Source organism: Ixodes scapularis, unplaced genomic scaffold (genome assembly GCF_016920785.2).
Source record: "Ixodes scapularis isolate PalLabHiFi unplaced genomic scaffold, ASM1692078v2 PGA_scaffold44__24_contigs__length_19508400, whole genome shotgun sequence".
Taxonomy (NCBI): domain Eukaryota; kingdom Metazoa; phylum Arthropoda; class Arachnida; order Ixodida; family Ixodidae; genus Ixodes; species Ixodes scapularis.
In genome coordinates, this window is record NW_024609873.1 from 850,590 (window position 1) to 863,349 (window position 12,760).

Below are 12,760 nucleotides of genomic sequence, written 5' to 3' on the forward strand. Positions count from 1 at the left end.
GTGCATCTAGCAGTTTTTGAGTTATAAAGTTTTTAATAGATAAAAACAACTAAAATTTCAGTACTAGAATAAAAAAATATATAAAAAAACTTATTTTAGATTGGTTAAAATAATTCTAGTTCAGTGGATAAAACACAATATTTCGAACAAAATGATATTTACATGACAGGAATACTCCTAATAGTCACCGAGAAAAATGTTCCTCAACATAGCCTCAAATGCATGGGGAGTATAGGACTTACCCTGTGCCCTTAAGAGAAATGAAATATTTGTCGAACATAGCTCCCTTGGACTACTATCAGAAGCATGCTTGCAGAGTACTTACAAATAAAACAGCGATCTCATGTAATCCGTGATAGATGCATAATCCGATTTGGGCAGCACAGAACTATCCACAAGCACAATGTCGAGGATGAAGGCAGTCGCTCTCAGTCAGCGAAAATTCCGCGGTCGACGATGAGCACACCTCTGTCGTGATAGACGCGTAATCCGATTCGGGCAGCACAAAACAACGCAAACACAATGCCGAGGTTGAAGGCGGTCGATCACATTCAACGGAAGTCTCGCGGCCGCCGATGAGCAGCTCTTTGTCGAAACGCGTCCAACAAATACAGCACAATAATTCCATGGACTCCGACGAAATAAACGACCATTTCCGAAAAGTTGGCATGGATGTATTCCGGCCGTTCACGACGGCAAATCACGGCCGCGACTCAAACGCACGAAAAACAGGAATACACTGACGGGCGCCCCCCTTTTGTAAACCGGACCTACGTGGCCCCAACAACTCGACATAACTTGGCATACTGCAAAGACTACGGCCCCAGTAGCCCATCACGTGACAAATTTTCGTCCAAGCGTCCTTGTCCTACGGAGAGCGGTCACGTGTTTTGCGTCACCCCTCTGATTTGCTAGAAGCGGCCTTCGCACTCGCTCACAGCAACACGAAGACACAAAAGAAGGTTTCGAGGCTTATCAGAAGACGAGGTCAAAGGGGGTTGGACAAAGCCGCTAATCTCCCTCTGCTGCTTTGTATTGCCACCGGCCCTGCCCAGGGAAGGTCGCGAAATCGGACTCGTCAGGGCTTGCTTTGCGTAGTACAACCTTGAGCGTCTCAAACTGCCACTCCTGTAGACGCGCATGATCTGGTGCGGACCGCGAGATCACAAGATAAATACAAAAAACCATTTTGAACGCCGCCGACGACGCGGTTTCACGTGTACCAAAGAAAAACCGGAAAAAAAAGCGTCGGAAAGCTAGATATTTTGGTGTCATTACGCAGAGATAAGAGTCGCGTCCCTGGGGATGTAATTAATCCGGCACTTTCGATTGTCTTGCGACATTATTTCTTCTGAGCTACCCTCCAAAATAAAGTATCAGTGAAGGTGCTATAAGTAGTGCGAAACCCAGTCAGGTGAGTTTGTAATATCCGAAATGAGGGCGCCACAGTTTGTTCAAGTCTTCAGCTTAAAAGGTCTTTCTCAGGTTAAAAGTAAGCAGATTCTATTTCGGTTAATCTTGCTTTGTATTGTTTTTTTTTTAACGTCCGATTTTAGGCAGTCAAGAAATAGAAATACCTCGCCGGCATAGCCGATTCACGCAGGACACTCTTGACAGTCAACCAAAAACGGCGCCAAGTACGGTATGTCAGGACAGCGTCGGCGCGACCCATCCCATTTTTCAGATATTGGTTAGACCAAAATAATATCGACACAATCTTTCCGATTAAATACCATAACAGCGCAATAATGTGTGCTGCCTAGATTGTATATTTACACGTCTTCTTTTTTTTTTTTTTGCGAGCGGAGATGATTTTTTTTTTTATAATCAAGGTTGAACCGATAAAACTGATGCACGCGCAAAACGTAATTTTAGGCTCGTGTCGAACGAAGAGTTCAATAGAGGTTGCAAAAACTATTCTCTAGCACTTCCTAATCATACGCGACTCCGTGTGGTGATTAATTATACTCGATGTTTGTACGTTTGTACCGCCGTACGTCAACGACAGTTTCACCAAAGCAATAAATATTGCTTTGTATTGTAATAAAGCAATAAATATTGCTTGCATTGTAAACGGGCGATAGGACCACGTCAGGCAGAGATAATCTGCCTTTTGTCCTGTTACCCTTGACCTAGTGTGTAAATAAAAACCAATTCAATTCAATTCAATATGAACGGCTGTGAAATCATGGGTGCATTTAACAGCATCACCATTACGCCCCTTTCACACCGTGTGGATGAAGGGCGTATAATTCGCCCATACACCCTTTTTACACGATTTCAGACACCATCGCTGTGAGTGGGGCGTAAAGAGGGCGTGTAAAGGGCGTAAAACGTCAGCACACCCCTTTTAACACCCACCGATATTCAGAAATCGTGTAAAAAGCTTGTAAAAAGGGTGTTTTTCCTAACCTACACCCTTCTTACACTCTTTTTACACGATTATGGGTGTTACAATGTTTAGTGTGTACCTCCCGTTATCATAGGGACGTTAGTGGTACAGAGGCAGAGATGGCTGGACTCCGCAATTGTCACTCAACGTGTCCCAAGTGCAGAACGATGCTCAACTCTCAGAACGCGGCTTGAATGTATTCCGAGCACATGCGAGAAGGTTTCATGTGACACTAGTTGTCTCGACGCACTCCTTGCGCAAAAGCACCTTGAAGTGGCGCGCCGCCATTGCTGCCAAACAAAAAACTTTCTTTTTATTATTTTTTTTTAACGGAAAAAGGGTAAAAAAAATAAAAAAACTATTTTCCGACAGTGTTCGTGCTGGAGTGTGATCTGCTTAGAAGTTCTGATGTTTTTCCTCTGATCGCAGCATCGGCGCGAAATGGTAAGGGAGAATTATATATAAAGTTATCAGTATATTGCAACCGACAGGCACTCATTATCTCGTCATTTTTAATCTTTAAAGTTAATAAGGATTTTTTTTTTTTCACTCGACACATTTCCTGCCTTGGCGGGAATCTGCACGCGGTATGAAAGTCAAAGGCGGATACGCCACGTGGGGCCAGATAAGAACTAGAAGCGCTTGTCACAAATTTCTGGCCATGTTCAACCCATTCTCATTTTGATCGTTTGAACCACCACAAAATAACCACGCCGTATTCTTTTTGCGTTTTTGTTATTACTATTTCGGTTTATTTGTAGCTGGTTCCGTTCGCCCTGTCCGAATGACCCGAGGTACATTTTCATCCATGGGCTAAGGTTCGTTCGGGGTCGTAGTGTGGCATACGCAATGGACTGCAGCATGCAGTTCATTTGGAGGAAACCAGACTATAGAGTGGAGTCGAGGGAAAATTACCACCCCGAGTGCATGCTGCGTACCGGGTCCCGGAAAGAGGGCGATATGTATACAGAAGCCGCGTTTTGACGCAAGGGAGCGCAGTTGACTCTTTCATCACCCGGCGCCCGCGCGACCGCTTCCTGACAACTCAACGAGCGCGTATCCTGAACTTCGCTGCATGCTTCGGAGCATGAAGCGTACGAATTCCAGGAACCAAACCCGGGGACAACGTTACTAAGACACTCAGTTGGGAAACTCGCCGTCGAAACCTGGGCCGTCCACCGAGACCGAGCTAAATGGGACAACAGCGCCACTCTTTTTCGTTTGTCTGTACTGTGGTCACCTTGAGCTTTTTGAAAGCCTGTTTTTGCGTAAAAACAAACGGAAAAGACTCTTTTTGTATGAAATTTATTGGAGTTTAGTACCAAATGATGGGCGCGTGATGTTTTTATTATCTTTAGTTTGCAAGGTTTTGCGGAACAATTAATATTGTTTTTATAAAACCATACCTCAGCAGGCCTTTCAGGTAGCGCGTCCCGACCTAGGTGCATTTTAACTTCGGTAGTTCGACGCGGCGCGTCTGCCGGGGGTTCACCCCTGTCAAAGCCAAAAATATAAGTCACGTGCAGTTCCTCGAGCGGCCGCTGCGGGAGAAATGGTGGCGTTGTGTTCGTCATTAGCTCGGTGCTCGGAGACAGATTGGGGCCAAATTTTTAGGGCTGTCTCCATGGGAGTTTCCCAACTGAGTGTTTTAGTAACGTTGCCCGGGGACCTAAGCACGTGTGTATGATACAGCGCGCGCGACCCACGGAGAACAAAACTTACTTTTAAGAAGTACTTAAATTACATTAGTAATTACATTTTCGGAAAACTTCAAAATATAATTAAATAACATAACAAATTTCCCCGGACTAAAAGTAAAAACACTACAATTACTTTTTTTCAAAAGTAAAGCAATTACTTTGATATTACTTTTCAATAACCTTCGGGCAATGATTCGTGCTCATTTTAGTTACAGTGTGTGTACCGAGACTCGTATCTTCCTGTTGGCACCGCAGAAGCCCCGTGTGTGTTCCAAAGTGAACCATACCGAACAACGGTTTTGCTCGCGCACACGACAGAAGTGTTAAAGAGACGCCGAACCGAAATTTGGATTTCGCAAAATAAGGCCGCAGAAGCGTTGAACGGGAGGGACGCTACGAACTCCAAAACATCTCTCGTACATCGATATCTCAAACAAATGGCCGTACTTGTTTTTTTAAGATTTTTTTTTAAAGGAGGCCGGGATGAAGGGAGGAGTCTTATACGTCACGATTTTCTTCAAACAGTTGAGAATGAGGGGACGCGGCCTCGCTTCTCTCCTCCTCGCTTCGGTTCACCTGCTTCAGGGGACAAAGGGAAGGAGATAGGGAATGAGAATCGCGACGTCACATATGTCTCGTGGGCCTCGTCGGCCGGCGTTTATTCACGGCACTTCGTTTTCCCAAAAAATACGGGCCTCCGTTAGAGATCTGGCTGTATGAGCGGTGCTTTAGGGTTTTGCAGCGGCTAGCTCCAGCCTTGTTTTGGGAGCTCCAAATTTCGGTTCAGCATCCCTTCAAAACGTGACAACCTAGCTTCTTTAGAGGATACTCAAAATTCACCGCGGTTCCGCTGTTCATTAAATAGCGAAGGTCCTTAGTTAAAGGGCGATGCGTTTCCGTCTTCCTCATTTCGAAGTAATGTTCCGCGTCTGTAAGTTAAGTTCCCCTTGTGGCACAAGGAATCTCTCCCAAGGGTCGACGCATTCCCGGTTATTCTCCAAACGTTCAACGAGATGCTCATTCGCTCTTTCCACCTCAACATGAAGGCGAAGCCGCCCCACCTCTCCTCCACGCGCCCGAAATGCCGAGAGAGAAAACAAGTGGAAAGGAGGTGACTGCCGACTAAATCGTGTCTCGCGCGGTCTATATTGCTTTTTTTTTTTTTTTTTTTTTTTGCGTAAACATAATTTTTTGACAGGCGTGTCCCTACAACGCTTTCTAAAAAAATATTTTTTTTCTGTCCAGGGGTTCTTCAAAAAAGGGGGGGAAGGGGGGGTTCAACGATTTTATGATTAAAAGAATTTCAATCTCGTCATTTTTACGTTGTTTACCGTGTCCCGGAGGATAGAGAAATCACCTCCTTCATTAAAAATGTCGCGATTCCGCTGCATAATCGCAAAGCCAAAGTCCAGCTTTTTCCCCCATCTGCAGCCGCAAGTGGCAGCCGAGGAACTACGGCGAGAAGCTTGCCCGACCTCGGTCGGCTCTAAGCTGCAGCCTAACGCCCCCTAATGTCAGCACAGAAACAGAAAGGAAGCGTCCTCCGAGAGAGCACACAGGAAGCTACACGGCACCCCAAATTACGTCACTAGGAGGGGAACCGGGTGTGGCCCAGAAGACTGGGAGTGAGTTGAGCGGTGCCAGAAATGACAATATTTATCCTTTTTTCTTTTTACACAACAAATAGGACACGCAGGCGAAAGCGGTTTCAGAGGGCAACTTCCACAAATGTTTGACCGAAGTCCGAAAATCCTTGCACGCCCCCCGCCCCGCCCCGCCCCGCCCCGCCCCGCCCCCCCCCCCCCCCCCCCCCCCCCCCTCCCCTTTAAGAAGGCCAGATTACGCGCGAAACATTCCGGGGCCTTGAAGGGGCATTTGAGATTAAGTATTCATTCCTGTCGTTTTATTGTTCAGAATGATCGATGCTCACGTTTTGTACTCGCTTGACGAAAGAAGGCTGGGGACATGACTGAACTTTGTGCCGTCATCTGGGGTTTTAAAATGTGTTGACCTCACTGGTGATGTGCCCTTTGCCTTGTAGCCTAGAAGCCGTTCATTCCGACGCTGACAGAGAGGTAGAAGCTACACTGTTAGCAAGTCCCGTGTACTGGGTGAATATTTGAGGTGAAAAACACGCTATTTACACAAATTACCATAAATTTACAAGTTGAGTAACGGATAATTCGTTCGAAAATCATGCGAGGTTGTAAAAAAACTTGTTTTCGTTCGGCCATACAATCATAACCGTGTAGCCGACCTCGAAAACACGGACCACCGCCGGCGACGACCGCAGCATTGCCGGCTATCGAAGCACCGGAATGCTTGGGGACACACCTAGAAAGGACCGTGGAGACAAATTCCGCGGAAAGGAACATGTCCCTGACACAGATATGTACCAAGAGCGATTACGCCATGTCGCGAGACGGGGCGAACCCCGCGCTTACCGTGCATGCTGCCATTGTTTGTGGTCGACGATGGCAATGCGGCTTCCCTTATGTCGCCCTTCTTTGTATTTATATTAGGGGTCTTGATAATTGTTTCTTACACACCACAAATAAAGTTAGGGGTCTAACTACTCGTTCTAAACAGTTACAATGGATATAAAGAGCGTGCCCTCGACCTGAACACGTGACACTGCAATTGCAAGCGAAGGTGCCGCCGCTTCCCATGCGTCCTCCTCAGAATTTACGGCACTCCGTGGTGGCCAGTGGTGCTGCATCTGTAGGTCATCTTTAAGTTAGCGCTGACAGAGAAAATTTGGCCACGGCGTAACGCCGATGTAAGCTGGAAGCTAGAACCGGTTTGCTTTCGTTGTTTTTCTTTGGTCGGAGAAAATCTGGCAACAACGCCAACAACGCACGTTTAACTTGCCGCCGGTATTCTTTAGGATGGACAAGAAGGGTGGAAGCTGCTCGGTTTGCGAGCACATGTAGCGAAGACGTGACCGGAAACGTGCCCCCGTGATGTACCCGGATGACGGAAAGCATCATTCGTAATCGTCGTGTGTGCTTTGAAAGCGAAGGGAGTTACAGGGTCCACGAGTGCGCAACCACAAGCCAAGGTTCACGACAGCGCTGCGTTGACTTCGGCGATCTCGTTCTGTTTGGTGCAACGCCGCGATGCGACAAAGAGCTGAAGTATTCGTGGTGTGTGGTGCGGTGCTTGGAGGTAGAAAGCCACACTAACACGGAGCGCAAATTGGTTGTTGTGGAGTTGAGGGACTGAACCCGCATACGGGTTCAGTCCCGTCGTCATCAGCTGATCCGGTCCAGCTGGTCCGGGAGGACGCAGCGAGCGTTTTTAAAAGTATATCTTCCTTCGTTCCGTTTCAAAATGTGGAAGTATCCCGACACATACCGTGAGTAAAAAGCTGCGGGCGTTTTCAACAAAATTACGTCGTTTAAATTGAACACTTGACTCCAGAATGCTGTCCTAGATCTGCCGTTTTTATGGTTCGTGTTGGACTACGTTTGCACAGCGACGCACACAGCTCGAGTAGATGATTCGGTCCTTCAAACGACCGGTTAACAGAATTTTAGGGAAACTTAAGTCACCACTGATATTTTCCTTTAAATCTCGTGTGATTGTCTGGCGCTCATCATGCGGTGTGAATAAATTGGGGGCAAGATTTCCTACCTGCCCACAGATGCATGAACTAAGACCATTTTTTACGTGGTTAGCATAGTGCTTTTTCTTTACTTTGGAAAAAGGCGTTGGTGCATTTATTATGGTACAATCACTTGAGAGTTGAGAAATTGGAGAGAGCGAGCAATCTTTCCCAACTTTGTCTGTTTTCTCTGGCACAGCCCTGTTTCAGTTTCAGTAGGCATATCTACAAGCAGGTACAAACTCCTCTAAAGCAGCTAAAAAAACAGGGGAAGCTTAGGACGGTGCGGACTCCGTGTTTCGCGCTTTTCGTAAGGTGACGGGGTAAATGCTTTTGCGAGGTACGCGAAATATGCAAGCGATTTTGTTATGCCCGTCGTTTGCGTCTCTATAGCAAAACGAATAAGATTACTACAAAGGCGCAATCACAAGCCAAGATTTACGATAGCAGTGCGTTTGCTTCTTTGGTCCGTGTAGTTGTATACTTTACCCTGCTATCTGCAACACCGTGTCATGACGAAGAGCTCGAACGGTCACGATTTGTGCTGGCCTCCCGGTTGACAGAAACCCGCATCGCCCGCGTCGCGGCACGAGTGCGGTTGGGCTGTTGATGCTCACAAGACACGGATGCTTTAATCCGTGGCTTGTTGCCAGCTGATCCTGCTGCTCAACGGTGAGGAAGCGGCGAGAGTGACCTCTGAAGTGAATGTAGATCCTCGTTCATTCAGTTATCCGGTGTCAAAGTGTGGGAGATGTCCAACGTGTACTGAGGGCGGGAACTACGAGCGTTTTGCTTTGCTTTTGTAACCGAAACCAGACCAACGAGATAACTGCTTTGCGTACTCTAAAATGACGGAAGCAAAGAGTTTCAACAGGTCGAGTACGTCACCGGGGATGTAGGCGAGACGGTGCACACTGTTTAAACGCTTGCAGTATCCACGAGTGGTACCTGGAAAGCGACATCAACAGAGAAGGAACTCGCGATTCAGCATAATGCAGAGCTACGGGCCCGTGTATCTTCAAAGTTTGGGGTGGTGGCAGTATGAAAAAGAGACGCAATAGCGCCCCACGCCAGTCATCACGAATAACACCGGCCACGAACTCCCGAGCCCCACCGCTCCAATCAACACCGACAAGACAGACGACAACAAACTGCATCAACACGACCCAAAAGTGAAGTCTGCTCCCGTACTGAAACTAGCGGAAGTGAAGTGTTGAGCACATGTCCTTCACAAGAATATATACAAAATGGTTTGCGCAAGGATCATTTCCATTTATTATTAATTATATAATGATAAAATAGCAATAATTTTTTAAAAATATGATGCAAGCTAGTCGGACTGCTCATAACACTGGTCTAGCTTGCAAAGCCGAGGACACTCTCAGGGCTGACGCCGTCGGACGTGCCTCCTAACAAATCTCTCGACATTAGCAGCAGGATCGCCTGGGGTAGGTCAGATTTTAACGCCGGGTAGTCCTCTCGCTTCGACACGTATACCCACACACGCCGCACGGCTGGAGAGACGGACTGGTACAATTTGCGAGGGGGTCCTCCGCCTCCTGCGTAAAGACCGCCCGACAGCAGGCGCGGCCCCGCCCCGACAGCTCCCGGATGACTTGACGACGGGGTTCACGCGTGGAAGAAACACCGAAGTCAACCACCCTGGCTCCAGCCGGTGGCCCAAGCAGGAAAGCGGGAACAGCAGTTAGGCCTAGCGCGCCCGCTTCCCGCGCCACGCGTCAAGCACGTGCCGGGGACGGAGGCGTTCGAGTTCCCCGCTGTAGTTTAGGTCGGCTCAAACCGCGCCGTTGTCTCAAGGCCTTCATGGGACAGTTGTCTACTCGCCGATCTGCCCTTAGCGGCAACCGCAGGCCGCAGCCGTCGTCCAACCAAGGTGTTTTCGATGCGAGCTGTGGCGCCTGCCTCGATGGAGTAACGTTTAGCCGGGAGTTCTCCCGCAAGACGGGCAGCAAATTGCCTCATCCGAAGGAACACCGGCCAACCTCGCGACGCGCCGACGTTGACGCACATCCTGAGCGCCGAACCCGAGGTGCGGCATCGCCGTCGACTCCCCGAACACGGGTCCAGAGCACCGAACGCGGCGACGACCGTCCAAAAGAGGCGCGCCACGCACGATCAATGGCCGCCGCTCGCGAACGGTCCTCCGCGGACCCGGTCTTCCCGGCCCTCCAAGAGCCGGGACCACCTCGTAGATGTCTCCGTACGTGCCGCGCGACCCCGACTCGACCTCAGGCACCGCCGTCCGAGCGACCGCCGAGCGCCGAAGCGAGCCATCGCGAAAAAGGAGCAGCCGCCGCCGACGCGAGCGAGTAAGCGCCGCGCCGTCCCCGCCGCCATTTTGGAACGACGCGCCGCCGCCACAAACAAGCTCGCCGACTGGACCTCCAGAAATCGCTCGTAACTCCGCGCCGTCGCGTCGCAGCGACGTGCCGTTTGTGGCAGCATCCGCGCCACGAGTCCGGGCACCTGCACTCACCGTTGGAAGAGGCGACGGAGCTCCGGAAGCGGTTCAAAACGGTGGTCATATGTGAAGCCAGATGACGGCGAGTCGCTCCACGCGGCGCCTTCGCGGTGCGGGAGCCGAGCTGTCGGGGAGGAAGCCGCCGCACTGCCGCCGTCTGCTCTGGGTAGCAGCAGGGAGCAGCAGGGAGAGCCTCCGGAGCGGGCGGCGGAGGGGGGCACAGTGCGTCTCTCTGATTGGTTGGGAAAGGTCACGTGCCACCTGCCCAGATTGCGTTTGTTGCGCCCTTTAGCCAATGGGAGCGCGGCAGGCCTGGCTGTCCTCGCTGAGCGGATGCTAATGGCGACGCCGCGCTGCTCCGCTAGAGAGAGATCGAGGTCGCCTGCGGGAGACCTCGCTTAGTTATTTATTTATATATTCGCGACCGGAACGAGGACGCGGCTGAGCTAATTAGCTCCGCGCCGCCGCCGCCGAACGCGCAATTACGCCGTCTCCGGTCGGAGGGGTGCGCGTGAGCGCGACGCCGCATTGTCGGGCGGCCGGCGACCCAGTCGCCGGTGGCAGATTGAGCGGGCCTTTTGTTCCTTCGCTCTTTGGTAGCGCTCACGAGCGATGGCCCTCGAAGCCTTTTTAACCTACCGTTCCTAGCTTGGCTAGAGAATGTCATACCCTATCTACGAGGGCACCCTATTTACAATGGCGCGGCAGGTAATTCTGACTGAGATCAGAATTAACTGTGGCTAGGCTGCCTGACGGGCATCCTAAACATCAATTACGCTAAAGGGTATGGTTAGCAGTTGCTGCCAACTGTAGCTTCTGCAGGAAACCCTGGATCGTACTTACGTCTGATCTTAGTCACACTCAAGTGCGAATAACGGTCACCAGTGTATTGGTGTACAAGAGAAACCCCAGCCACGGTGCCCAGACCGAGTCGAACTCGAATTGGTGTCTTTAGCCTCCTATGTTTCTAAACGTCAAAAGCGTTCTTGAACTGGAAACAAATGGCGTATTTGTACATGGTGGTCGACACGCGGCATGGGAACGCCGCTCACTAGACGTGATTAAAATAGCGCAAATTTGACAAGGACCAAAAGAAGGCACACGTAGAACAGGACTGGCGCTCACGCCGGATCGACAAAAAGGACAACGCCCTGTGGTAAGGCAATAGCAACGCGCGGTTCCTGCTGCAGTCGTTGCGCGTGTTTTACTGGGCGCGTTCTAACCTACTCCCCCCCCCCCCCCCCTTTCTTTCACGCGGCTTCGCATATATGCTTCGCGTGTATCACTGACGCGCGTTCTAACATACCGTCATTCACGCGGCTTCGCGGATATGCTTCGCGTGTATCACTGAGGCGCGTTCTAAAATACCGTCATTCACGCGGCTTCGTGGCTATGTTTCGCATGTATCACTGAGGCGCGTTCTAACATACCATCATTCAGGCGGCTTCGTGGCTATGTTTCGCGTGTATCACTGGGGCGCGTTCTAACATACCATCATTCAGGCGGCTTCGTGGCTATGTTTCGCATGTATCACTGAGGCGCGTTCTAACATACCATCATTCAGGCGGCTTCGTGGCTATGTTTCGCATGTATCACTGAGGCGCGTTCTAACATACCATCATTCAGGCGGCTTCGTGGCTATGTTTCGCGTGTATCACTGGGGCGCATTTCAACCGACTCCCTATTCACGCGGCTTCGCGGCTATGCTGCGCGTGTATTACTGGGGCCGGTTTTAACCAACCCCCCTTTATCACGCGGCTTCGCTGCTATGTTGCGCGTGTATCACTGGGGCGCATTTTAACCTATACACTCTAAGAAAAAAGATGGTCTCAAAGGACTAACGGCAGCATTTGGTCCGCTGAACTCCCATCTGCTCCCCGAAGAGAATATCTGGTTCGAGCTAGGTACCGTGCGCAAATGCTGGGGACTATCTGTACTCGACCAGGACTAACCGAAAGGCGCGCGGGTACAAAAGCAGCCCCGGGTGCAAAAGCGCAGGAGCAAAAGCAGCGAAAGGCGCGGGGGAGCAAGAGCGCGGGAGCAAAAGACGCGCGGACAAGATGGCGGCGTCTGCTTCCTCGCCGATGGCCTGCGTTAGCGACGCACTTACTGTTTCGGAACGCGGGAGGAGGTATCCACAGACAACCGTAGCATCAAAAATTGCAAGAGGGGGCATGTTTAATGGCGAATTCGGGTGGTCAGTTGCCGGCGAGAACGAGCCGGCGGAACCGGCAACCAGAAACGCGCCGCCGGCACACCACGTGACCCTCACCACCCGAACACGAAACGCCAGACGGTGGCAGTTTACTTCGCCTCTTGCCCGCGCGACGCCGCTAGCGAGAGCCTGTCGCCGCCGTCACTCATGTCCCAAGGACTTGGATTGACTTTCGTAGCGGCTGCTAAAGTTACTTCAGATCAGTTTCGTTCTTTCGTTCATTTTTTTTTCTCACTGACCTTCTCTCTCATTTCGGAAGTGACGACACCGGATACAGTCTGACGCCCACTCGCCCGGCCGTTCGGAGCTCGGGCGGAAAAAGCGCCGGAAAGTTGCCGGTGCATGCCGGAGAACCACCACCCGA

At 50.5% G+C, this 12,760-nt stretch overlaps 1 protein-coding gene across 1 annotated transcript in view; it reads right to left on the bottom strand.

The window, feature by feature from the left end:
* Nucleotides 1-10,331, bottom strand: part of LOC121046967 (polycomb complex protein BMI-1-like) — an 80,289-nt gene extending 69,958 nt beyond the window's left edge. The window contains exon 1 of the mRNA XM_040501748.1: nucleotides 10,197-10,331. The gene's annotated coding sequence lies outside the window, so the exon portion shown is untranslated. The remainder of the gene's footprint in view (nucleotides 1-10,196) is intronic.
* Between the last annotated feature and the right edge of the window lie 2,429 nt (nucleotides 10,332-12,760).